We start from the raw sequence: 27,591 nt of genomic DNA on the forward strand, positions 1-27,591 counted from the left end.
CCTGGTGTCTAAAAGAACAAAGTGATGAAGCCAGGTGAACCTCCCTGGGGAGGCTATTCCATAAATGGGGTGCAAAGACTTGAAAAGGCCCTCTCCCTAGTAGCCACCCACCTCACCTCATTTGGCAAGGCCTCCAAAGAAGTTCTTAAGGTCCAGGTTGGGACATATGGGGCAAGGCGCTCTCTCAGGTAACCCAGTCGTAAGCCATTTAGGGCTTTAAAGGTTAAAACCAGCACTTTGAATAGGGCCCAGAAATGGACTGGGAGCCAGTGCAGCTGATGAAGCACTGGCGTAATATGCTCAAAACGTCCAGTCCCAGTTAATAATCTTGCTGCCCTATTTTGTACCAGCTGCAGTTTCCAGAACGTTTTCAAAGGTAGCCCCACATACAGTGAATTGCAGTAATCTAAGTGTGAGGTTACTTGAGCGTGAGTAATTATGGCCAAGCTATGTCTAACCAAGTAAGGTTGCAGCTAGAGTATCAGCCGAAGGTGATAAAAGGCTCTCCGAGCCCATAAGTCTGGTCAGTGTCTGGATGGGACACTGCCTGGGAATCCCACATACATTGCCTTGAATTCTGTAACTGAAGAAAAGCAGGATATAAATGGAATCAACAAACAGCTCTAAAGATGCTAAGCATGGCTGACTGCACAGAGTTGAGCTGTTAGAACAGCTGTCAGCACTGGGAGTAAAGCAACCACAGGTGTGCAAGATGCAGCCCTTAAGAATGTAAGAACATAAGAACAGCCCTGCTGGATCAGGCCCAAGGCCCACCTAGTCCAGCATCCTGTTCCACACAGTGGCCCACCAGATAGCAATAGCAATAGCAATAGCACTTACATTTATATACCGCTCTATAGCCGGAGCTCTCTAAGCGGTTTACAATGATTTAGCATATTGCCCCCAACATTCTGGGTACTCATTTTACCGACCTCGGAAGGATGGAAGGCTGAGTCAACCTTGAGCCCCTGGTCAGGATCGAACTTGTAACCTTCTGGTTACAGGGCGGCAGTTTTACCACTGCGCCACCAGATGCCTCTGATAAGCCCACAGGCAGGAGCTGAGGACATGCCCTCTCTCCTGATGTTGCTCCCCTGCAACTGATATTCAGAGGCATCTTGCCTGTGAGGCTAGAGGTAGTCCATAGCCCTCAGACTAGAAGCCATTGATAGACCTCCGTCTATCATGAAGTTATCCAAACCCTTCTTAAAGCCATCCAGGTTGTTGGCTGTCACCACATCTTGTGCCAGAGAATTCCACAAGTTGATTATGTGTTGTGTGAAAAAGTAGTACTCCCTTTTGTTGCTCTCCACACCATGCACTTTTTCCAGGTCTACAATGTCCTTTTTTAGATGTTGTGACCAGAATTGTATGTAGTACTCCAAGTGTGGCCACTCACTCCTTATTTTTGTTTAAGGGCATTATAATATTAGCATTTTGATTTTCAATCTCTTTCCTAATGATCCCTAGCATGGAATTAGCCTTTTTCACAGCTGCCGCACACTGAGTCGACACTTTCAATGAGCTGTCCACCATGACCCCAAGATCCTTTTCCTGGTCAGTCACCAACAGCTCAGATCAGCCCTTGTTACCATAACAAATTAACAACCCCAGCAGTTAACTTTAAACAAATTTGTCACTTACTTGTACTTTAGGATTATTCCTGAGGTGCCAAGGGATGCAGTCCAAGTCCTTTGCAGGTGCAACTTGTATTTAATAAGGCCATTGGCCTGCAAGAGCGTAATAATCCTTATTGGGGCTAGATATTACTAGGCTTGTGCATTTCGATTCGGGTACAAAATGTTTTGTGCCCGAAAATGGCAATTTTGGAGGTTTTGTAACCAAAACAAAATCAAGAATTAAAAAACAGAGATTTTTGTTTCCAAATCGAATTGACTGTGTTTCAGACAGAATGCTTTGTTCTTCGGAAAAGCATTGCAATTGAAATTGACTTCTCTGACTTTCTCCACTCCAGCTGAGGAACTGAGTGATTAGCAGAAGATAAGATATGCAAAAAGCTGTTGGGCATGAATGGTTTAATTAAGTATGTATTGTATTCAGTGTGATTGAATTGCAAACTGACCTTGCAAAGGGATTTGGAAGACAGCATTTTGAGACAGAAATACTCAAATATCTTTGGGAACTCAATGTGATTCCAAAGCTCTTGCTAAAGCCATGGTATAAATTGTGTGGAGAAGCTTTTCAAGAAGCTGGTTAAGAAAGTTCTAAAATTACACAGGTTTTTCTTTCCAAAGGTTTAGAAAGAATCTCTTGACTTGTTCAGGGGTCTTCTGAAGAGCTATTTTGTTTTTCTTCTGATTTTTATGAGTTCTAGTGGTGTCTAAGTTTTGTTGCCCAGGTTGAGCAGTTTAATGTAATTTAGGCCACAATGCAATTTGGTGGGACATGATATCTAAGCCAGTGGTTCACAACTTTTGCCATTGCAAGGACAGGTCATCCACATGGGACTATAGGAGACAAAAGGAGGGGGGTGGGGGAATACCCCTGTTAATCTATTGACATCTCTAGGAATCTTAGTTGCTTCTCTCTTTCTTGTAACCATGATCCATGGTTTTGCACTTTCTTAAATGCAGTGAGGATAAATCTCAACAATTCTGAACAGTAGGCTGATTTGTTTGGGCTACGGCTCACTCCACTTCAGTTAAATGAATATTTGAAGCTGTTCCATAGTACCAAGACAGTTCATTGATCTATCTTGCTATCTCAAATGACCTGTGGTCACTGTTCCATGGGGAGGGAGTGTTTTTATTGAAAGATTGCTTGAATCCACAAATGGGTTGTGCTGCTGTGCTAGTGCCACAGGGACAGGCTCACACCCACTGCAAAATTCTCAAATAACTGCACCAAAAAATTAAGTGTCATTGTTGTTCATCATTCTCTTCACTCTTTCAATTTGTTTATGTGGGCTTCAGGGCAAAACTGTAGGTTGGGTGGCAGTGCCCCAAGGGTGGTGCACCCAGATTCCAAATAGGGCAAAGGTCTGATTTCTTAGGAATGTTTGAGATTTATGCGTCTTTAAGATTTTTCCCCATAGGGAATAATGGAGGTTTCAGCAGCCCAGTAACTCCACTTAGGGGGCACTGGGATGGCCCAACGCAAGTGGTGGTGTAGTGCACAGAAGGTGCCAACCACCCCCCTGGATTGCTAACCCATTGGGGTACTGGGCTTTATTGTTTCTGAGGTGTTGAGTTTAGATTCTCTGGTAGCAAATGAGATTTTTTAATGAAAAACCATGAATCCACTCTCATATGCTACTAGAGAATCCACTCTCAGAACACCACTAGAACAACAAAACCCTTTACTTCATGGGTTGGCAACCTATGTGGGTGGTTGGCACCCTATGTGCACTACACCACCACTTGCTCTGGGCCACCCCAGTGCCCCTCAAGTGGAGTTATGAGACTGCAGAAACCTCCATTATACCCTACAAGGAAAATCTGAAAGACGCGTAACTTCATTAATTCTTTAAAAACCAGCCCTTTGCCAAATTCCTCTGATAAAATTGTGGTAGCTTCCTTGTACCAACTGGGCACTACCACCAACCATACTCCACTCTGGGCCACCCCTCCCTCCCGTGTGAAGCTATAATTTCCCTGAATCTTCCATCATACCCTATGGGGAAAATCTGAAAGATGCGCAAACATCAAAAATTCACCAAAAATCAGCAGTTTGCCCAATTCCTTTGAAATTTTCGTGGTAGCTTCCACTCATTGGGCACTATAACCCCCACCCACTCTTTTGACCATGTGACCGATTTTTAAAATCTGAATTAATTCAGATTCGGATTAATTCGGATACAAAATAAAACTGGGGTGATTTGGAAGGCTTAATTTTGGACAAAATACAAAATGGGGTTGATTCGGATTTGGTACAAATCGAAACAGAAAAAATACAAAACGTGCAGCCTTACAATATTACTGTGATTCTGGCTTCTTCTCAGGATTTCAGTAACCCACAGTAACCAGCTGTCAAACATTCATTCATAGCTCTTATTAATGGCAATGCAAGTATGTCTATATCATATTTATTAATAAACTGCTATAAAGCTATCTGGCCTGGAGCTCTTCTTGTTTTCGATCCCTTTACAGCATGTATGATTTTTTTGGGTAGCTATATAGGTCTATCATGAAACTCTTTATCATTTTCTCTTAACCTAGCTGTATTTGCAGAAGAACATAAGATCAGCCCTGCTGGATTAGGCTCAAGGCCTATATAGTGAAGCATCCTGTTTCACACAGTGGCCCACCAGTTGCCTCTGAGAAGCCCACATGCAAGACCTCTCTCCTGCTGTTGCTCCCCTGAAACTGGTATTTAGAGGCATCTTACCTCTGAGGCAGAATTTGGCCTATAGCCATAAGACGAGTAGCCACTGATAGACTTGTCCTCCATGAATTTGTCCCAGCCCCTCTTAAAACCATGTTGAAATTCCACTCACGCTTTGGTGATTCAGGGCCAAACCAGACATGGCATCAGAGGTTCTGTCATGGGATCTCCAAGACTTTATAAAAAGAGTATTTTCATGTATGTTCTCAGTAGCCCTGTAACCAGTCTTCCTTCCTAGGTGGGGCAACGACATTTCTAGGTGGACCTTTCGAAGTAGGGGCTGATGCATAGCACCAGTCAAATATTTTCCCCTCTCATTGCCAAAAGAGGATGTGAAAGGGAAGGCAAAGCCAGTGACACCCACCCCTTTTCTCCATGCAGAGAGGGCATTAACTAGGGATGTGCAAACCAGCTTCAGATCGAGCCGAACTAAACCCCCCGAGCTGGCTTGGAGCCAGTTTGGGGGTTCTAAGTTAAAATGTTTGTTTGTTTGTTTGTTTTACTTTTAACACTCACCACCAGGTCCAGGTTGGCGGCTGTTGCGGGGTGTGTGTGTCTCTGCTATCTCCCCCTCCCTTGCTAGCCTTCTCTCATTCTAAAAAGGGCCAGTTTGGCCTGTTATTGGGCCATTCTGGCCTTTCCTCTGGTGGTGATGGGCCTCTGTATGGACCCGGCCATGCAGGGTTCCACTGTGCAGGTACGGCAGCCTCCAAAATGGCCGCAGCACTGGGGAATAGGCCGGGAAAGGGCTGAAGATGCCTGAACTGGGTGATTTTTACAAAAAGGCTGGCAGGGAGAGGTGGAACCTCCACAGACCCCCTGCCACCTTGTCAATTGTTATAGATATCATCTCAGAATATAGGCTGGTCTTTTTCTGCCACAGCCTTTCAATTTCAATTTGTAGATCTTTGTATTTTATGATTTTTTCTATTTCTTTTTCTTCTATTCTGCTATCCCCTGGTATTGCTATGTTGATTATTTTAACTGGTTTTTCTTTCTTCTCGACTACGGTTATATCTGGTGTATTGTGTGGCAGATGTTTGTCTGTTTGTAGTCGGAAGTCCCATAATATTTTTGCATCTTCATTTTCTTCAACTTTTTCAATTTTATGGTCCCACCAATCTTTGGCTACAGGTAGCTTGTATTTTTTGCAGATGTTCCAGTGTATCATCCTTCTACCTTGTCATGCTTTTGTTTGTAGTCAGTCTGTGCGATCTTTCTACAACAGCTGATTAGGTGGTCCACTGTTTCATCTGCTTCTTTACAAAGGCGGCACTTGCTGTTTGTTGTGGATTTTTCGACTTTTGCTCTTATTACACTTGTTCTTAGTGCCTGTTCTTGTGCAGACGGTATTAAACCCTCTGTTTCTTTCTTCAAGTTGCCATTCTTAAGCCATTGCCAGGTCTTGGTGATGTCTGATTTTCCACTTATATTGTGCAAATATTGACCATGCAGGGGCTTATTTCTCCATTTTTTCTGCTCAGTTCTTGACTTGTTCTTTCTTGTAGGCCTGCTTTCTTTCATTGGTGTTTACCAATGCTAACTAGGCAAAGAGGCACCTTTTATCATGGTGATTCTCTTTATTTAGCAGGGGGAGAGTAACTGGCCCCATCCACCCCCAGCACAGTATTTCTAGTGACTGTTGCTGGTGTGTGTCTTATGTTTCTTTTTAGAATGTGAGCCCTTTGGGGACAGGGAGCCATCTTATTTGTTTGTTATCTCTCTTTGTAAACCGCCCTGAGCCATTTTTGGAAGGGCGGTATAGAAATCGAAATAATAATAATAATAGTAGTAGTAGTAGTAGTAGTAATTTTGCGTTATTGACCATTTGAAGTGCATCTTCTTCACTGTCCTTGATATATTCTTCAAGGCCTCTTTTCTCCTCCTCTACTGTTTGATGGATTTGCAGCATTCCTCTTCCACCTGAGCTGTGAGGGAGGTATAGCCTATCTACATCACTGCAGGGGTGCAGAGCATGATTGATGGTCATGATTTTCCTGGTCTTACGATCTAGCATCTCTAGCTCTGCCTGGGTCCAGTCTATTATTCCTGCAGTGTATCTGATAACAGGTATAGCCCAGGTGTTTATGGCTTGTATGGTGTTCCCGCCATTGAGTTTGGACTTGAGGATTTTTCTAACTCTCCTGATGTATTCACTTCCAATTCTTCTTCTTCTTCTTCTTCTTCTTCTTCTTCTTCTTCTTCTTCTTCTTCTTCTTCTTCTTATTATTATTATTATTATTATTAATTCAATTTTGCTTTAATTTTGCTTTAAAAGAGTATTGGGTGACTTAGGGTAGCTCTGTAAGCACCTGACCCTGCTCCATCTACTCACTAAGGCTGTTCTAACACACAACCTAACCCAGGCCAGGGAAGCCCAAACTGGGTTAGGCTGTGCTTGAGAACCGCAGGGATTGGGCCCGATTCCGGCAGGGCAGCGCCACCTAGCTTAGATTTTTAGCCCAGTTTCTAGTTGAGGTTAAGGGAACGTCCTTAACCTAGGCTCCGTGTTCATGTGCCTCTGTGGGCTGAACGTAGCCTAAGGAGACGCAGAACACCCATCCCCTGCCGGAATCCCCTAATGCACTGTGCTCGGTGTACGGTGCATTGTGGGATACCCAGAGGCTGGAACATCTCGTCCCAGCCTCTGGAGCTCCATGCTGCCTGGTGCAGAGCTGCTCATCTGGGGGGAAGGTGAGCTGTCATAGCTTTCTTCCCCACTCTCCCTCCCGAACAATCATGTAAATACCCTCACTATCATAATGATTTTGAAAGAAACACATTCTTACTCACTTCTTATTGCAGGCAATCATGCTTCATTATTGCTGGCTGGATAGAACACAGGATTAAAACTGAAACTGAAAAGCAGAGCAAAGGAAAGTCCAAGAGGTGAAGTCTAACGTAAGCCCATGATAGAGAAAGTTCTAATATTTAATTCTTATGGGGCTATATTACTATACAGTCTCCCCCCGCCCCAGGATCGCTTAACGAATCATAGTGTGATTGTGATCATCAAAAAGCTACCCAAAGTTAGAGGAAATCTTGTGTGAGTAGATCTTTGATGCCTGGAGCCAGTTACCTGAGGAGGTGAGGGAGCTCTTCCTCACTGATAGTTTTCAAGGAGAGACTGGATGATTATCTTCTAGGGGTGCTCTAAGATCTGGATGTTAATAACATAAGAACAGCCCTGATGGATCAGGCCTAAGGCCCATGTAGTCCAGTATCCTGTTTCACACAATGGCCCACCAGATGCCACTGGAAGCCTACAGGCAGGAGCTGAGGGCATGCCCCTTCTCCTGCTGTTACTCCCCTGCAACTGGTACTCAGAGGCCTCCTGCCTTTGGGGCTGGAGGTGGCCTATAGCCCTCCAACTAGTAGCCGTTGATGGACTTCTGTCTATCATGAAGTTATCCAAACCCTTCTTAAAGCCATCCAGGTTGTTGGCTGTCACCACATCTGGTGGCAGATAATTCCACAAGTTGATTATGTGTTGCATGAAAAGTACCTCCGTTTGCTGGTCCTAAATTTCCTGGCAATCCATTTCATGGGATGACCCCTGGTTCTAGTGTTACGTGAGAGAGAGAAGAATTTCTCTCTATCCACTTTCTCTACAAAATGCTTGATTTTATAGACCTCTATCATGTCTCCCCACAGTCGTCTTTTTTCTAAACTAAATAGCCCCAGGTGTTGTAGCCTTGCCTGATAAGAAAGATTTTCTAGCCCCCTGATCATCTTGGTTGCCCTCTTCTGCACCTTTTCCAGTTCTACAATGTTCTTTTTTAGATGTGCTGACCAGAATTGTACGCAGTACTCCAGGTAGAGCTGCACCACAGTTTTGTATAAGGGCATTATAATATTAGCAGTTTTATTTTCTGTCAGATCAGCTGCTCCCCTAGCTTCCCGGAGACTATTTAAAGACCTCTGTTCTGCATCAAGGAGGGCTTTGGAAAAGACAGTCTCCAACTCCATGATTCTATGTAGAAGAAATATTATGAGGAGCAGACTTCAGATGGATTTCACGGGAGAGAAAATGTCCAGACCTTTCTAGTGTTTATTTACTTACTTGCGTACACCATTGCCAATACACTCGAGGTGGTTTATAATAAAAAAAACCCACTAGCACAAATATTAAAAGATACAAAATAGAGAAAAATAACAGCAGAATTGACTCAGGCCATTGGAAGTCTCTTCCAATGTTCTCTTTAACAGGGATTCCCAGATGTTGTTGACTACTACTCCCAGAATCCCCAGCTGCATTGGCTTTTCCTTTGGAATTATGGGAGTTGTAATCAACTATATTTGGGAATCCCTGTTAGAGTGAACACTGGTCTCTTCAGAAGGTGATGGCATGAACTTCTCCACCTGGGACTCTTCTTTTCTGACTTCCTCCCTGGGCACAGAGGTCTTTAAATAGTCTCTGGGAAGTGATCTAACAGAACTCTTTGTGGTCTGTTTAGGAAATTCTTGGTCTAGGCTTCTCCTCTTTGGTCATATATACCACATTTTAGCGTTATATCTCCTAGGAAAATATGCTAACAAATTTGATATGCCTGCCAATAAGTGATACATACTATAAAACATGTTATGTAAACACCTGTGAATAAAGATCTATAAAATATTTTCAGGATTGTTTTTAACTAGGACTTTACTTCTAAAAAAAGAAAAAAGAAAGTGCCCTGATAGAAGCATATTATCTAAGTTAGTCATGACCAAGTCCCACTGAAATTAATAGGACTTAAGTTGGTCATGACTAACTTATCTCAATGGCACTTAGTCATGATTAACCTAGTTTCGATGTTGAGATGCAGAGACCCATAAGCAGGGTACTGCTTGCGGAATGGGGCTTGCCTACACCCTGCTCCATGATGGCAGCATCCAATGATCCTTCAAAAAGCTGATCCTGAGGGTTGGGGGACTCTCAGGAATAGTGACTGACATACTGCACAGTGCTATACATGTGGTGTAATGTAACATTTGTGCAGTTGCACAAAAATTGCACAGAGCTGTGTGATAGTAATGCCATTATAAAGAATAGCTTCACTGTTGTGCAACTCCATCTGTGCATTTTTTGCACTTGCGCAAATGTTATGTTCCACCGTGTGCATTATGTCGCACAGTATGGCAGCCAAAGTGTGATATGGTATGGGTGGCTGCCAATGGAGGGAGAGGTGGAAGAAATGGCATCTTTCCTTGCTTGAGCAAAAGTGCCTTTCCACTCATGCAACCTTCTCTGGGTCCACTCATGCAACCTTCTCTGGGTCCACTCATGCAATCTTTTCTGGGTCCCACCCATTATTTGGAAGTATGTTCCCTCTTGTACTGAATGTCTCCCATATACTGTTTTAGGGAATAGAGACTTACACAATTTTGATTTTGAGTTTTAAAATTGATTTTTAAAACAGATTTTTAACGAGTTTTTAAATGGCTTTGTATTGAATTTTCAATTTTCTTTTTTTCTCTTTTGGTCTGTTATGTTTTAATGTATTGTTTGTTTTTATTGCATGTTTTAATGTTGTGTTGTGAGCCGTCCAGAAAACAATTTGTCATGGAGTGGCTAACAAAGTTTGTTTAATTATTATTAATAATTATTAATTATTATTATTATTGTCATTCTCATGACCAAACAGGGGAGAGGGAGCAGAAGGGAAGGCATGCTCCTTCTGCTCCTTCCTGCTCCTATTCACTCCGAGCCTCTGCTGGGCTCTGCTGTTCATGGGAAGCTCCAGAGCTCAGGTAGGAGGAGGAAAACCCATGCTGCATCCTCCACGATCCCACAATGCACTGTGTGAGCAGCGGAATGGCTGCCCTCAGCATTGCAGCAGCTCTGCTCTGCCTGACCCCACTTTCCACAGGACTATGGTATTGACAGCTACCAAGAGCCGGACCTGCATTTTTACCCACTTGCACATGCAGAAGACCAAACACTGAGGTAGGAGAGGAGCTGTTTTCCTCCTACATCAGTTTGGACTTTGGTAACAAGGTCAGGATACCCAGGTCCAAATGGGGTGGGTGTGAGGATGTCCTGTGGGCCCAGACGCCTATGAAAAGCTGTGTTTCCTCTCTACAACCCAGCTTTTCTGGTCATGAGAACAGCCCCAATATTTCCCAAAGATAGTGGATGGGATACAGTGCATCCCCCATGGAAGGATGCACAAATGCACCTTCCACCCCAGCTGAGAGCCGATCCTCACAGAAAGTGGTGGCTGAGGTTGTCTCATGGACATGAAGGTGTGCATAATCGATACTCTTGCCACTACCTCCATTATTTCCAATGAAGGTATGGTGGAATCATAATTATGCATCCTTTCATGCACACACAATAGCTTCCAGTGCCCCCTCACCGGATTGGCTCTCTACTGGGCTGGAAGGTCTGTGTGTGCATATCCTCCTTCCATGAGTGGCGGGTTGCATGGTATTCCAGGTGGTGTGTGTGTGTAAGTGAGTGAGTTGGATGTTAGTGGGGAGTAGACTGCAAACGATTTTGCATATCATATTGGAAATAGTACTTGACAGCTGACAACCCATTTATCTCACCATTAAACTGAACATATTTGAACTTACGGAGCTGCCTTGTACTGAGTCAGATCTTGGCCCATCCTAATACTGGCTGACATCCAGACAAATGTTATGTGTATTGGGTGATATTTTGCACATACAAAGGGGAGCAGGTGTTTTTCACTAATCCCCTTTTCCTTCTGTGCCCCCCCTGTGCCTTTTGGAAATATGGCCCCGAGAGCCCCACAACCCTCAGGAACATATATTCAGGAGGCACAGTGGCAGAGGGCTGCAGAGAAGGATGAAGGGAATAGGTGAAAATCACCCCTTCTCCATCGCACACAATATTGTATTTGGGGTGCAAAATGTCTGGATGTGAGCCACTGTTGGTAATATGAATAATGGAACTAAGTGGACAGACTCAAGCCCTGGAGGGGGCAGCAATTGGGAAAAAGTGCAGGAAGTCTTGGGCAGAAAGTCTCAGAGTGGAAACACTCCCAGGCTGCAGTTTGCTGACGGAAGACTTGTAAGAGCACAGCTGGAACATGATCATGTCTGCAAGCGCTTTATACTAATGAAACACTCTTCTGATTAGCAGCAGCTTTCCAAAGTCTAAGGTAATACCCAGCCCTGCTATCTAAGAGCCTTTGAAGTGGAAATGCCATGAACTGAACGTGGGACCTATCTCCTTAGCGTCTGCTCTACAAATGCATCTCCCAACTGGAGAAAGTTTCATCTGCTAAAGTCTGCTTGTCATTCAGCTGTTAAAGCTACAGAACCTCTGTCCACAAAAAAGCTGGAAACATGTAGGTATATCCAGTGAGGGTTCTATGGTAGTTGTGCATGGATGTGAAAAAGCTGGTATTTTAGAAGGGAGCTGTGTGGATTCATACCATTTGAGAAATGGTGTAGTTCTACTGCAGCTTAGTAGATTACTGCTTCTGAAACATAGCCAGTTTGGTTGTAACTAGCAGCTGCGCATCTCCACAGCTGCTACTTGGCTTACATAACAAATGCTTTGGTCTTCAGTCACTGTCGATCATGCCTTGATGACTAGATTGTTGTATTGTGCTCTATGTGGGGCTGCCCTTGAAGACTATCCCAACTTTTCAATTAGTTGTTTTTTTTAAGCCCCTCTTTTGACTGGAACAAACGAACATGATTATATTTCCCCTTTTCTTTAGCAATTTCATTGGCTTCCTTTAAGTTTCCAGACCCAGTTCAATGTGCTGGTTTTGATCTATAAAGCCCTAAATTGTCTAGGTCTGGAGAATATCAGGGAATACCTTCTACAATATGAACCACCTGCCTGCCCTACCCACCCACACACTTAAGATCTGTCTGAGAGGCCCTGCTCAGAATTTCACCTTGTAGCAAAGCTAGATTGACATCTACCAGGAGCTAGCCCTTCTGGATAGCTGTTCCACCATTGTGGAATGCCCTTCCATGGAAGGTGTGCTCCGCTCTCTCATTGGCTGCCTCCCGGAAACAGCTAAAACTTGGCCTTGGAGACCCTTGTTTAACCTGCACTGGCTGGTTTGGCTTGATTTTGAATTGTTTTTTAAACTGCTTTTTATATCTTGTTGTATTGCTTTAGTTACTTATGCTGTTTGTTCTTCTATTGTGAATTGCTTTGTAAATTAAATAGGGAAAGTGGTATACAAATGCAGTCGCTAAATGAACAAATCAGTAGGGATGTGCGAAACATTTCGGGTACAAAACATTTTGTACTCGAAACAGGCTGTTTCGGGTGTTTTGTAGACAAAACAAAATTCCCATTTCCCAAATCCAAAAGTTTTGTACACAAAACAAAACGTCCCTGTTTCGGCTACAGAAAGTTTTGTTGTTTCGGACCTCCATTTTGTGGTGATCTCTGGGTGGGAGGGTGTTCAAGGAGGGGTTTTCAATTCATTCAACAAGTTAGTTACTCATTCACCATTCTGCCTTTTTGCCTCATTAAAGAAAGAGAGAGAGAACTAGTTTGCATTGCATGGCATGCCTCTAGTTGCCATGATGATGCCATGCCATTGCCTATGCCTGCCTGCCTTGTTGCCAGCCTGAGCCCAGCCTGACAACCTGCTATGGCTACTGCATGCCAGCCTGGGAATGGATTTATCTGCTGCATTGCTTTTTTGTTCCAGAAGAACTTTTTTCACCCCCTTGAGAGATGCCATGCCATTGCCTATGCCTGCCTTGTTGCAGCCTGAGCCCAGCCTATAGATTCTCTGGTAGCATATGAGATTTTCAATGACAAACCATGAATCCACTCTCTACACTCAAAACATCTCAGAAACAAAAGAACCCAGTTTCCCATGGGTTAGCAACCCACGGGGGTGGATGGCACCCTATGTGCTCTACACCACCACTCACTCTGGGCCACCCTGGTGCCCCCCCCCCCCCCCAGCGAAGTTATGAGGCTGCTGAAACCTCCATCATTCCCTATGGGGAAGAACCTTAAAGACAGGTAAACTCCATTAAATCTTCAAAAATCAGCCCTCTGCCCAATTCCTTTGAAATAATTCTGGCAGCTTCCTTGCCCACACTGGGCACTACCACCCACCCTACTCTATTCTGGGCCACCCCCTTTCCCCCAACATGAAGCTATACTTTTGTTGAAACCTCCATTATTCCCAGTGGGAAAAATCTTAAACTGCTGAGGACTCATAAACTCATAAATTGCTGAGGACACGCTGGCCGCACGGAGGAGAAGGTTTGAGGGTCTGACTGTCATTTCCCCCTCCCTCCCCCTGCTTGGACTTTACATCTGGCCCCTCTGAGTTTAGTTTTCCATCTTGCCCAGATGAGGAGCTGCCTGCCAGCCTGCTGCCTTCAGATGAGCCTTTGACGCTTAACACCTGTGTCAGCCAGCAGTCCTTTGTGGCAGAGGGGGCTGCTGGGAAGTTTAGAGGCTCATATATTGCTGAGGACATGCCGGTGGAGTGGCTGGAAGCGTGGCCGGCGGCCTGCCTGTAGGTGGCCACTGAAGCCGGCCACCAAAGGGGGCTGGCCTTTGGGGCCAGGCCTTTGGGGGTGGGACTGAGGGCTGGGGGATGGTTGTTTCATGAGTGGGTGGACTTTCGGGTCAAAGGGTTGTTTTATTGCCCTGAGTTGTGCCAGGCCTAGCTGATGAGATGCGTTTGGGCTCTCCCGAGGGGGGTGATGCAGGGGGTGCGCCTCGCAGCCTTGGGGCAGCTATTGCTGTAGTGGTGGGGAATAGAAGAATTGGCGCTGGCAGAACAGCTGGCAGTTACAGGGGAAGAGAAATTAGTAATCTAGTAACTATTTCTACTTCCAACTGTTCTGACAACTCTCAGGCCTTGGGGAGCAGCACCAACTACCCACAGAGCCTGACCTTGCTCCTCTGTAATGCCAGGTCAGTTCAAAATAAGACCGAAATTGTCCATGATTTGATCATGGACTAGGGAGCTGACCTGGCATGTATAACTGAGACGTGGTTGGGGGAGGCGAGTGGCCCACTGTGGGCTTAGCTTCTCCCTCCAGGTTACTCTGTCGTGGAGCAGGTTAGGGGAAGTGGGTGGGGGGATAGAGTGGCTGTGGTCCACAAAAATACTATCCCCCTTACCAGGGCCCCTGTGAGACAGTTGACTTATATTGAGTGTGTATTTCTGAGGCTGGGAACTAGGGATAGATTGGGGATTCTGTTGGTGTACCGTTCACCCCGCTGCCCAACTGACTCCCTAACTGAGCTGATGGAGCTGGTCGCGGAGTTGGTGTTGGAGTCTCCCAGGCTTTTGGTTCTGGTGGACTTCAATATCCACTTTGGGACTGGCTTGTTTGGTGCGGCTCAGGAGTTCATAGCGGCCATGACAACTATGGGCCTATCCCAATTAATTTTTGAACCAACTCATGTTGCTGGCCACGCACTGGATTTGGTCTTCTGTTCAGATCAGGGGGGTGTTCCATGGGTGGGGGATCCGGTGGTTACCCCAATTGTCATGGACAGATCACTACCTGGTTAAGGTTGGTATCACGGTCACAATCCACCCCTGCAGGGGTGATGGACCTATTAGGATGGTCCGCCCAAAAAGGCTGTTGGACCCAGTAGGTTTCCAAAAGGCCTTGGAGGGTTTCGATGTTGGTGCGGCCGGTGATTCTGTCGATGCCCTGGTGGGAACTTGGAATAGAGAACTCACCAGGGTAGGCCCTCCAGGCCTGCTTCTAAGATAGCCCCCTGGTACACCGACGAGTTGCGGGGGATGAAGTGGCTTGGTAGGCGACTGGAACGCAAGTGGAGGAGAACCCGGCTTGAATCTGACAGGATGCAGCATAGAACCCATTTGAAAACTTACGCAATGGCAGTGCACGCAGCAAAAAAGCATTTTCGGTCAGCGTGCATTGTGTCTGCGGGTTCACATACGGCAGAGTTATCCCAGGTGGTGAGGAGTATAATTTCTGCTCCTACTGCCCCAAATCAGCTCCCGGAGATCCTCTGCTGTGACACCTTTAGTGGGTTCTTTGCGGATAAAATCTCCTGTATTCTGGCTGACTTGGACTCCACTATGTCTGCAGGGACTGTGAGGGAGGTATCCAGCAATCCCACTTGCAGTGTTAGGTTGGATCAGTTTCAATATGTGACTCCTGATGACGTGGACAAGCTGCTTGGAGCGGTACGGCCTACCACTTGTTCTCTGGATCTTTGCCCAACCCGGCTGTTTCGATCTAGCGGAGAGATTGTTGGAGATGGCCTAGTTAATATCATAAATGCATTGCTGAGGGAGGGTAGGGTGTCTCCCTGTTTGAAGGAGGCAATAGTTAGACCTCTTCTTAAGAAGCCTTTCCTGGATCCCTAAGCGATGGATAGTTATAGGCCAATCTCCAATCTCCCCTGGTTGGGCAAGGTAATCGAGAAGGTGGTGGCTAACCAGCTCCAGGTCGTTTTGGAGGAAACTGATTATCTAGACCCATTTCAAACTGGCTTTAGAATGGTCTATGGAGTTGAGACAGCTTTGGTCGGACTGATGGATGACCTTTACCGGGGAATCGACAGAGGGAGTGTGACTCTGTTGGTCCTCTTGGATCTCTTGGCGGCATTCAATACCATCGACCATGGTATCCTTCTGGGTCGCCTGGAGGAGTTGGGAATAGGGGGCACTGCTTTGCAGTGGTTCCGTTCCTATCTCTCGGGTAGATTCCAGATGGTGGAGCTTGGTGACAGTCGCTCCTCAAAGCAGGAGCTGTTATATGGAGTCCCTCAGGGCTCCATTCTGTCACCAATGCTTTTCAATATCTACATGAAACCGCTGGGTGAGGTCATCAGGAGATTTGTTGCTGGGTGTTATGGTATGCTGATGACACCCAAATCTATTTCTCCCTTCTTTCTTCAGGAAATGGCACTCATTCTCTAAATGCCTGCCTACAGGCAGTAATGGGCTGGATGAGGTATAACAAATTGAAGCTGAATCCAAGCAAGACGGAGGTGCTCATTGTGGGGGCTCGGAATCTGAGGGGTGAGTTAGATCTTCCTGTGCTGGATGGGGTTACACTCCCCCAGAAGGAGCAGGTGCACATCTTGGGAGTACTCCTGGACCCAATCCTCACCCTGGTTTCTCAGGTGGAGGCCATGGCCAGGAGAGCTTTCCATCAGCTTTGGCTGATTCGACAGCTGCGTCCATTCCTTGAACAGGATGACCTCAAAATAGTGGTGCACCAGCTGGTAACCTCCCGGCTAGACTATTGCAATGCGCTCTACGTGGGGCTGCCTTTGTACGTAGTTCAGAATGCGGCAGCCAGATTGGTCTCTGGGGTAGCCTGGAGAGACCATATTACGCCTGTTTTGAAACAATTGCACTGGCTGCTGATATGTTTCTGGGCAAAATACAAAGTGCTGGTTATTACCTTTAAAGCCCTGAACGGCTTAGGCCTGAGTTACCTCAGAGAGCGCCTTCTTCTGCATGATCCCCACCGCACATTAAGGTCATCTGAGGAGGTTCGTCTTCAGTTACTACCAGCTCGTCTGGTGGCGACTCAGAGGTGGGCCTTCTCTATAGCTACTCCGAGGCTGTGGAACGCGCTCCCTGTGGAAATCTGTAATTTGAATTCTCTATTATCCTTCAGGAGAGCCCTTAAAACATATTTGTTCGGCCTGGCTTTCCAGGGTTTTAAAATCGGTTTTAATATTTTAACCCGGTTTCGGGAGGTTTAATTACTGCAATTGTTTAATTCTTGTTTTAAAATGTTTTAAAATTGTTAACTGTTGTCATATTGTTTTTAATTTTTGTTTTAGCTCTTTATTGTTTTAGTAGGGGGGTTTTAATTGTAAACCGCCCTGAGCCATTTTGGAAGGGTGGTATACAAATCAAATCAAATCAAATCAATCAATCAATAATAAACTTCAAAAATTCACCAAAAATCAGCTGTTTGCCCAATTCCTCTGAAATTTGGGTGGTAGTTTCTACCCATTGGACACTACCACCTGCACCCACTAGTTTTGCCCCAGGGCTGTTTTTTAAAATCCAAAACAATTTGGATTCGGATTTTGCAATTTTGAACACAGAACAAAATGGGGGTATTTCAGATTGGCTGATTTCGAACAAAGAACAAAATGGGGGTGTTTCAGATTTGTGCCAAAAACAAAACAGGAAAAAAAACAGAATGCACAACCTTACAAATCAGTACAATTGATTGGCTTCGATCAAAAAAAGTTGGATACAAATCTCTACTCAGCGCACCCCATCCCTCAAAAATAACTGTTTGGGGGTGGGTCCTTCTGGATCCAATGCTGCTGTAGAGAATCAGGTGGTATGACCGGGAATGGCTTTGCACAGCTTTGTCTGTTGTGCCATCTGTGCTCTTTCCTTGAGAAGCCTGATCTAGCCTCCATCTCCCATGCCTTAGTCATGTCATATCTGGATTGTTGCAATGCACTCTATGTGGGGCTGCCCTTGAAAAATATTTGGAAACTACAGATGATGCAGAATGCAGAAATCAGACAACTATCTGGAGCCTCTCACAATGTGCATAGTACATCTATTTTAAAAATACTGCACTGGTTGTCTATCTGTCTCTGGGTACAATTCAAGATGCTGGTTATCACATTTAAAAAGTCCTAAACTACTTAGGCCCCAGGCAGAGGCGCTCTTACCCCTGGACTTCAGGGCCAAAGTCCAGGGCCTCCACAGCCCATGGGCCCCCCCAAATAATCTTTAGTCTGTCCCAGGTGGTATGGCCACCCAGCCAAGCATGATAATGCTTAATTTGCGGGGGGGGGGGGCCCTCCAAAGGCCTTTAAGTCCAGGCTCCAAAATTACCTAGGTGCACCTCTGGCCCCAGGTATATTAAGGACTACCTGCTCACAGCTGAATCTACCCACCTGAGCAGTTGGTTGGGATGGCTCTGTAACATACATAGGAATACACATAGGAATGTTGGAAGCTGTCTTATATTGAGCCAGACCACTGGTCCATCTGACTGAGGACTGTCCTTTTCATTCAGGCCTTTAGCCAGTGAGTAGTTGTCCTCTGACTTCCTTTTAGTTGCTTTTGCTGCTGTGCTACATTTTATTTTTTAATGATTCTTTTGTTTTTAATTAATTTGTTTTTAATGTGCTGTGTTCATTACCCTGGGGTCCCACTCCCAGGACCCCAGGGTAATGACTGTAGGACTGTATGTAAATGTAAACAATAAATCAATACATTTTTGTACACTGCTTTGAGTATCTGAAGAAAGCAGTTTTAAAGTTTTATGAATACATACATAGATACATGCATACGTACAAAACCTCTCACCTTAACCTCTGCAGATAAAATGGGCTTCTCTAATGTATGTTCCTTGGAGGAAGGGCAGAACAGAAATATAATCCATAAATGCTTAATTTTCTCCTATTGGACAGCTTCCCAAATAACATGTTCTCTATGGGATGCACCAGAAAGCTCTTTTGATTTTAAAAATAAAACGGTGCTAAACTATTCTGACTTCTATTGGCAGGATCATTTCAGAGGTTCAATTACTCCAGCTTTAAATCCTTAATTTGTGTTTCAGGGATGTGTGAGTGTGCTTGTGTGCAGGTGTGTGTGTGTGTGTGTGCACACAGAAGAGGCAACGTGTGCTACATATCCAATCAAATATCTAATAAGCAAAACAATAGATTTCCTATCCAGATACCTGTGAATTTGCTTGTTATTAAAAGAAAATATTGGCATGTTAGCTTGCCTGCCGTCCGTGTGTTTGCGTATGCTTGAGCCCTCCATAAAACTCAGGGCAAGTGCTTAGACCTAGGCCCTTTCTACCCATTACTGCCGTTTTAAAAGTAAATCATAGCTGTCAGTATGGTAGCAGCTTGATTAAAGTTCAGGGGTTTAATAGATCATTTTAAAAACCCCAAATTACTCCCACTCCCCAGTCGATCCACCTGGACCCTTGCCCTAGGTGCATGGCAGTTTTCAACCAGCACCAGAGAAGCCAAGTCTGGGCCCGAGGTTCCTGCTTATTCCCCCAGGATGCCTTGCTGCAGACCTAGACCAACATTCTCAGCTGTATTTAATCTGCTCTGAGACAAGCTGGCTATGAGAAAATGCAAAGGGGGGGAAAATGCACATAAGCAAAGACACAGAAAAAAGTTGGACAGTTGGCTTGCTTTGTTCACTTGGTAAACTGGAGGCTGGCCAGCAACAGCGCAGCTCCCTTGGCAATACAAGTCTGTTCCAATTAATCGTGTTTAACCATTCTAATCACACTTTAGCACATTAATCCTATTTTCAATCCAAAACACATCTGAAAGAGCGGCATGTGGGCCTTTTTATAGCAACCGCAAATCAGATGTAGCGGAGAGACAGAGGGCCCTAGTTTACTCTGCACTTTCACTGAACTTAGACTTAATAAAATATGTGACTGAGTTGTGGTTGGATTTACTGCATGATGTTGATGCTTCCACATATAAATAGATCCCCTAAGTAACTTAAAAACCTGTCAGAAAGAGCAGTGAAAATTTGATGATAAGGTAACCAATGCACCACTTCACTTGTGGAACAGTGACACTGTTTGTCTGCTTGTGCAGGGGCAGAAGCGGAAGGGACCCTGAGATGTTGTGAAAATGTTGTCTCCTGAAGGAAAGAGGAGTCTGTGTTAGCTCTTAGTAGCCTTGATGGTATGGATGGGATCAAAGGACTACTACCAAGTACCAAGTATTGAATTAGAACCTGGCATGCTGTGGGAACATTTTCTCAGTTATATTTGTTGGTTTACTTAAACGGTTTCATCCCACCTGTGGATCCATTCAAGGCAATCTACAGAATCATTAAAAGCAGTATTGATATTTATACTCCGTGTTTCCAGGACACTACTGCTTGAGGCAGCTCACGAGATTAATAAAACAAATACAAAATCAAACAGTTTTTTAAAAAGTTTTTTTAAAGGCTAGAACCACATTTAGAAGTTACACACTTTAAAAGTTACAAATTAAAATTAGAACTACAAAGCTAAAGGCTAAGAAAACCTACCAGATATAAGCAACAGGCAACACCTCAAAAAGCCACTCTAAAAAGATGTGTCTTTGGCTGTTTACAAAAATAAAGCTAATATAAAAGCAATGCAAGAGACCATCCCATGCATTTGGGAAGTTGGAACTCATAATAGGACTTTCTGCATCATGGTTGGTGCTGCAGTTATTGTTTACCTTGTGTATTATTACAGTATTAAGATTTCTATCGCAACCTTTCTCCAGGAAGCTCAGGGAACAAAGATCCCCCCACTTCTTTTAGCCTCACAGCAATCCTGTAAAGTCAGATAAGCTAAGAGATGACAAGCCCAAGACACGCAGTTAGCTTGATGGCTGAGGGGAGATTTGAACCTGGGTCTCCCCACTCCCAATCTGCCATGTTAACCACTACACCATACTGGCTTTCTATAGCTTTTCTTTCTATACTTATGCAGCATGCATGGGGTTCTCATACATTCTGTCATCCTGGCACTGACCCAACCCGGACCTACTGATCTTCAGACTTGCTATAATATGTGCCTTCAAATGATACCTTGGTGCTGCCACATGCTGGGGAACCCTCTAGAGAAGCCTGCCAAGCCCCTTCATTGTTCAGCCAGGTAGCTCATTATGACCTTTTTGTCTGCACAGGTGTTTTAAAATTGTGCTTTGATGATACCTCTGCTAATGCTACCGACGTTCTTTGTATTGCTTCTGGTTGCTGTTTAATGGTGTTTAATATTTTATTTTATACTGTATGCCTGGAGAACTTATCTTAGAAAGGTGGTACATATGTTTACACAAATGAGTGGTATATAATTTTATATACACCAATTCATGGCAATGCTTAGAAACTTAATACATAGCAGCTCTAACCATGTGGAGAAGTGGTCATCTCTAGCTTTCAGCCTGTGCCATAAAGTGAGAGAGTTGGTCTGGGGTAGCAATCATGACTTGTCCTCTTAGCTAAGCAGGGTCCACCCTGGTTGCATATGAATGGGAGACTTGATGTGTGAGCACCGTAAGATATTCCCCTCAGGGGATGGAGCCGCTCTGGGAAGAGCATCTAGGTTCCAAGCTCTCTCCCTGGCATCTCCAAGATAGGGCTGAAAGAGATTCCTGCCTGCAACCTTGGAGAAGCCGCTGCCAGTCTGTGAAGACAATACTGAGCTAGATGGAACAATGGTCTGACTCAGTATATGGCAGCTTTCTATGTTCCTAGCCACCCTAGATTGTGGATATGTTCCTTGCCACCCTGGTTGGCTATAGCCTGTTCCTGGATATGTTCCTTGACACCCTGGTGGGCTATAGGCCACCTCCAGCCTCAAAGGCAGGATGCCTCTGAGTACCAGTTGCAGGGGAGTAACAGCAGGAGAGAGGACATGCCCTCAACTCCTGCCTCAGTCTGGTGGGCCACTGTGTGAAACAGGATGCTAGACTAGATGGGCCTTGGGCCTGATCCAGCAAGGCTGTTCTTATGTTCTTATGACTTCTGAGGCTGCAGGCAACCAGCTCACCACAAAAGGATGTGCACACAGAGTTTCTTCCTACAAATGCATGGGGTTGGGGAAGCCCATTTGTGCAGCAGATCTGGCGACATAGCCCCTGATGATGCAGAGATTCCTAGGCACTCTAGGGATCCTCCGGGCTCCCACACCTGACACAACCAGAAGCATGGGAAATGGTTCTAGGGCAAGAACAGGGTGGGGAAGGCACTGTGTTTTCTGTGTGTGCCTCTTTCCACTCTTTGGACCTTGCCACCTTCGCTGACATTGCAATCTCCCTGGTGGACTATGTGGACTATTAGGGGATTGTTATATAAGCACCATATGGGCTGGTACAGTGTAGCAGTTACAAGTGTTAGCTAAGAAGTTCCCAGTTCAAATTTTACCTCAGCCATTACCTTGCTTGCTTTCTGTCTACCCTGCTTTTTCAGGCTGATACAGTGTAGTGGTTATAAGTGCGAACTGAGGTCCCCTCTTCAAACTTTACTTCAGCCATGAATTAGCTTTTCCCTTCCTTCCTTCCTTTCCTTCCTTCCTTCACAAAAGCCTATTAGAGCAGCTAACAATATAATTTAAAACACAGAATATCAGAAAAACAATCAGTAAGCCAGGTTAAACTAGCACTTACAACAGCCTCTTAAAGGCCTGGATAAAAGATCTTTGCCTAGTGCCAGAAAGACTTCATGTTCACCATCAGGATAGGAACATAGGAAGCTGCCATATACTGAGTCAGACCGTTGGTCCATCTAGCTCAGTATTGTCTTCACAGACTGGCAGCAGCTTCTCCAAAGTTGCAGGCAGGGGTCTCTCTCAGCCTTATCTTGGAGAAGCCAGGGAGGGAACTTGGAACCTAGATGCTCTTCCCAGAGCGGCTCCATCCCTTAAGGGGAATATCTTACAGTAGTATTTTACTTCACGTAGTATCCCATTTATATACAACCATGGTGAACCCTGCTTAGCTAAGGGGACAAGTCATGCTTGCTACCACAAGACCAGCTCTCCTCTCTGGTGAACTTCCCTCGGAAGAGAATGGCACATTTTGGGTGCCACAATGGAAAAGTTCTCCACACAGGTCCCCACTCATCTTGCTTCTGAAGGCATGTAAACCTAAGGGTCTTTTGAGGAGGATCTTGATACCAAAGCAGGCAGGCAGGCTTATGCAGGAGGAAGCTGTCTTTAAAGGCTTAGCTCTAGGTAAGTCATCTCCCAGTTATAGAGAAATTAATGAATCCCTCCTGCTTACCATATGGGGATAATGATATGACCTAAGAAGTCAGTATTATAGGACTATTTTAAAGGATTACTGCATATATTTATAACTTTGCTATCTCGCGTTCTCTGCATATTCACCCAAAATGACTTACTGTATGAAAACATCATAGATCACTAAAAAAAAAAGAACCGCCCCCAGTTAAAGGAAACCTCAATTCCTATCTAAATCTCACTCCAGCTGCTGCCCCTAACACTTTATAAAAAGTGGGAGATCCGCTTCACATACTCCTCCCCCCATGAAGTTTAATTTAGTCCTAAGTGTGCATAGTATTGGAGCCATAAACATCACACACACACACACACCCCTCAGATTGAAAAACTTATTACTTTTGATTGTTTCTTGACAATCACAAGTTTCAATTTAATTTGTTTTCCCCCTACTGGGAAACCATTCCAGGACAAGATTTTCTTAGCTCAATATTTTATGTGATGTAGCTTTAAAAATAAGCAATGATAACAATCCTCCATATTTTTTTTTGGTAGTTGATACATCACATATTTTATCATAGCAGTTCAAAAGAGGTATTATGAAATGTAAATTGTATACTAAGATCAACTAAACCCATAAGTCTTCAATTTAGATTTGGAGTAGGGATGAAATTATTAATTCATGCTAAATGAAATATGTAATGTTTCACAATATGATAAAGTAATATGTGGTGATGCTTTTTAAAAAAAACCATCCTTGGGTAGATTATAGTGGCATGTTTTGTTTTCTAAGCAAACACTTCTAGCTTTTTATGCTACAAATAAAAAAAAATCTGGAAAGATGCATTAGGAGAACCTAATTTAAATGCCGACCTAAATGCAGAATAGGCATGAGCTTATCCAGGTAAATAAGGTTTTATTAAAGAATTTAATTCATTGCAGCTCTATTTGAAAGAATTGCAGGATATGGTTAATGTAGTGTATCAGACGGGAATGGCATTCACTGAGCCACCTGTATTTAATATACAACTGTCAGAATTCTCTACTCACTACCACTTAACCTTGAAAGAAATATGAAACAATTTGATCTGCTCAGAAATGTTCAGTGTAAAAATGTTTTTTAAAAAGATATTTGTACAGTGAAATATCAAAACGCAAAGTACAGGAAACTAGGTCTTCATATATACTGGTTATCCCCCCCCGAATTGAAAAAAATCAAGTTAGACATCTGGCCTCTTCCAGATCTCAAGAGAATGGAAACTATGAGCCAATGCCCAGCGAATGGATCTCCCTTCATGGATCTGGGCCATTTTCTGTGTTCTTATAAATCACTAATGGAATGATAAAGTAAAATTTTGAAGGCAATGCCTTGATCCAAAGGAGCAACTGGCTTTTGTAAATAGGCTTCACTTGCTTCTGCCATATGAATGTGGGGAGAAACACATTTCTCTGTTCCAGGGGCATAGAGACAGTTGAGCAAGGGGGGACAATTGTCCCCAGGCCAAAGGCTCCCGTTGCCCTCAAACCAGGGCACTCTCTTGCCCTGCACCCAGCAAGCGAACAAAGCACTCGCTGACTGGGAGTGTGGGGCACGCCCCTCTCCAGCCAGCATTTCACATTGCTTGGGGAGGGAGGGACTCTCCCCCTTCCCATGGCACTGGCCCCTCCCCTGAGTCTGACATCAGATGGGCTGGATGTAGGCTAGCAAACTGAGGCTAAATCCAGACAAGATGGAGGTTCTGTTGGTCAGTAGAAAAGCCAAATGGATAGGGTAACTCAACTAGCTCTGGATGGAGTTGTACTCCCCATGAAAGAGCAAGTGTGCAGCTTTGGGGTGTTGCTGGATCCGGATCTGCTTTTAGATGCTCAGGTGGAGGCGGTGGCCAGATGTCTCTTTGCACAGCTTTGGCTAGTGCACCAGCTGCGTCCTTTTCTTGATAAGGCAGATCTGGCCATGGTTACCCATGCCTTGTCACGTTGCGGCTGGATTACTGCAATGCACTCTATGTGGGGCTGCCCTGGAAGAATATTCAGAAACTTCAGTTGGTGCAGAATGCAGCTGCCGGGGTTCTCTATGGAACTGATCACTCAGAGCATATTGTACCTATCTTGAAAGAGCTGCTCTGGCTGCCAATTTTTTTCTGGATCCAATTCAAGGTGCTGGTTATCATCTTTAAAGCCTTAAATGGTCTGGGCCCTGGATACTTGAAAGACTGCCTGATCCAAAGGGTTTCTGCCCATGCAACAAGGTTGTCAGAGGGGCCTTTGCTCTGTGTGCTGATGTTGAGAGAGGCTAAATTAATGTGCATGCGGGACAGGGCCTTCTCTGCTGTAGCCCCCAGACTTGGGAATGCTCTCTCAGTGAATCTCTACTCTTTGACATCTGTGGCTGATTAAAAAAAAATCTAAAGAATGTTTTATTTGTTCAGGCTTTTACCTCTTAGAGACTGCCAGGTTTCTCAGCTTTCCTGCTGGTGTTTAGTCTTTTTATGGTTGTTGTTGTTGGTGTGTGTTTGTGTGTGTGTGCGTGTGTGTTATGGTTTTACTGTCTAACTGATTTTAAGGTTTTAAATGTGATTTTTATGAAATGTTTATTGAATTTTAACTTTTGTAAACCGTCTTGGGATGTCTTATGAAAGCAAACAAACAAACAAACAAACAAACAAACAAACAAACAAACATATGCAGAAAAGGGCAGCCTAAATTTCAAAAGTGGGGTCAAAAACTTGGGATCAAACTGCAGATTTTGAGGAACTTGGGGTCAAATGACATGTTATGCCAAGCGTGTGCTTAGTTCTCAGAGCCAAGGACAGAGAAGAATGACGAGAGTAACTGAGGGTGGTAAGGTAAGGTGTGGGAAGGGGGAAGGCTCAACCCCATTCTCCTCATTCCTTTTCCTGTTCAAGGAAGACACCTACTAGACTCATTTGCATGACTACTGTTAGGGTAGGAGAGCCTTGCGCACTCCCGATTGGGAGTGGTGTGCCCCCAAACATCAAGGTAGGAGGTGGGAGCATGACTGTGTATGAAGTGGACCCTGGGTTGGACAGGTGCACTACCCAGATTATCTCCCCAGAATTTTACTGAGAGTGGACCGAAAGCCCATCTGGCCCACCTCCCACACGGTCACACTACCTTGTACCCGGCCACCAGTTAGGCACTTGCTTGGTCCACCGACCCTGGAAGGCTGTGCCTCCTACCCTAATTCCCAGATTCCCTGGGGAGAGAATCTGGGTAGTGCACCCGTCCAACCCAGCTCCCACCTCACACACAGTCACACTCCCCGCCTACTACCTTGATGTTTGGGTGCACACCACTCCCAATTGGGAGGGTGCACAGCTCTCCTACTCTGTCTGGGCACTCCTCCTACTCCGGCTAAAAAGAGCAAAGAGGCACCTTTTAGAAGTGGTGATTCTCTTTATTGAGCAGAGGGAGAGCAACTGGCCCTATCCATTCCCAGCACAGCATCCCTCCAGTGGCTGTTGCTGGTGTCTATCTTACTTATTTCTTTTTTTGGCCGTGAGCCCTTTGGGGACAAGGATCCATTTTATTTATTTTTATTTCTCTATGTAAACCGCTTTGGGAATTTTTGTTGAAAAGCGGTATATAAATATTCATTGAATTCTTAATGGCAGTTGTGCGAACAAGTCTATTTGACTTCATATGCAAATGGGTCTCTGTTTTACAGCTGCTTCCCTGACAAATACCAAGTCATCTTATATAGATGAGTTAATCCTAAGAGCTAATTCACAAACAACTCCATTTTCTCCACCTCCTTTCCCTCTCTTTTCCTTTCTGCTTCATCCCACACACTCTCAACAGGATCCCCACTAGGTCAAACTTCTCTGAAGGTGGAACAGGATGCTGTGCTCTGTGAAGGTCTGCCAGCAAATAAATAGATAAATAAAATGTAGACAGTCAGACAGACTGTGTGTGTGTGTGTGTGTGTGTGTGTGTGTGTGTGTGTGTGTGTGTGTGTAGAGAGAGAGCATGCACGAGCGCTTTTATTTATTTATTTATTCAACATATTTTTTTTACCACCCAAAACTTATGTCTCTGGGCAGTTTACAATCAAAATATTTATTTATTTATTATTTCATTTATTTAAAACATTTATATACTGCCCAAAACACAAGTTCTCTGGGCGGTTTACAAGACAATAAAAACAGCCAATAAAAGATTAAAACATTTCAACAATTAAAAATTAAAAAGTTAAAACGATTAAAACACAATTAAAACATTATCTAATTAAAAGCCTGGGTGAACAAATGCATCTGACTGCCCTTTGAAATGTTGTAAGAGATGGAGAGGCTCTTTTTTCAGCAGGAAGTGTGCTTCAAAGCCCTGGGGCAGCAATGGAGAAGGTCCGTCCCCGAGTAGCCACCAGACAAGCCGGTGGCAACTGCAGACGAACCTCTCGAGATGATCTCAATGGGTGGTGTGGTTCATAGCGAAGAAGACGTTCTCTTAAATACCCAGGGCCCAAGCTGTTTAGGGCTTTATAGGTTATAACTAAAACCTTGTATTCTACCTGGAAACTTACCAGTGTAGATGATTTAAGATAGGAGTGATATGGTCTCTCCGAGATGACCCAGAGACCAATCTGGCAGTCGC

At 44.5% G+C, this 27,591-nt stretch overlaps 1 protein-coding gene across 7 annotated transcripts in view; it reads left to right on the plus strand.

Moving 5' to 3' along the window:
* The window catches only part of GSC (goosecoid homeobox), a 146,552-nt gene that overhangs the window by 12,522 nt on the left and 106,439 nt on the right, over positions 1–27,591 (plus strand). The window contains exons 3-6 of one of the 7 annotated variants that reach the window (XR_008313836.1): positions 7,150–7,245; positions 11,438–11,645; positions 16,185–16,307; positions 19,853–20,116. The gene's annotated coding sequence lies outside the window, so the exon portion shown is untranslated. Of the gene's footprint in view, positions 1–4,286; positions 4,329–7,149; positions 7,246–11,437; positions 11,646–13,778; positions 13,809–16,184; positions 16,308–19,852; positions 20,117–27,591 lie in introns of those variants that run through there. The other 6 variants (XM_053285904.1, XM_053285900.1, XM_053285902.1 and 3 more) reach the window with 6 other exon arrangements.

The sequence above is a fragment of the Hemicordylus capensis genome, chromosome 1 (assembly GCF_027244095.1).
Source record: "Hemicordylus capensis ecotype Gifberg chromosome 1, rHemCap1.1.pri, whole genome shotgun sequence".
NCBI classification, from domain to species: domain Eukaryota; kingdom Metazoa; phylum Chordata; class Lepidosauria; order Squamata; family Cordylidae; genus Hemicordylus; species Hemicordylus capensis.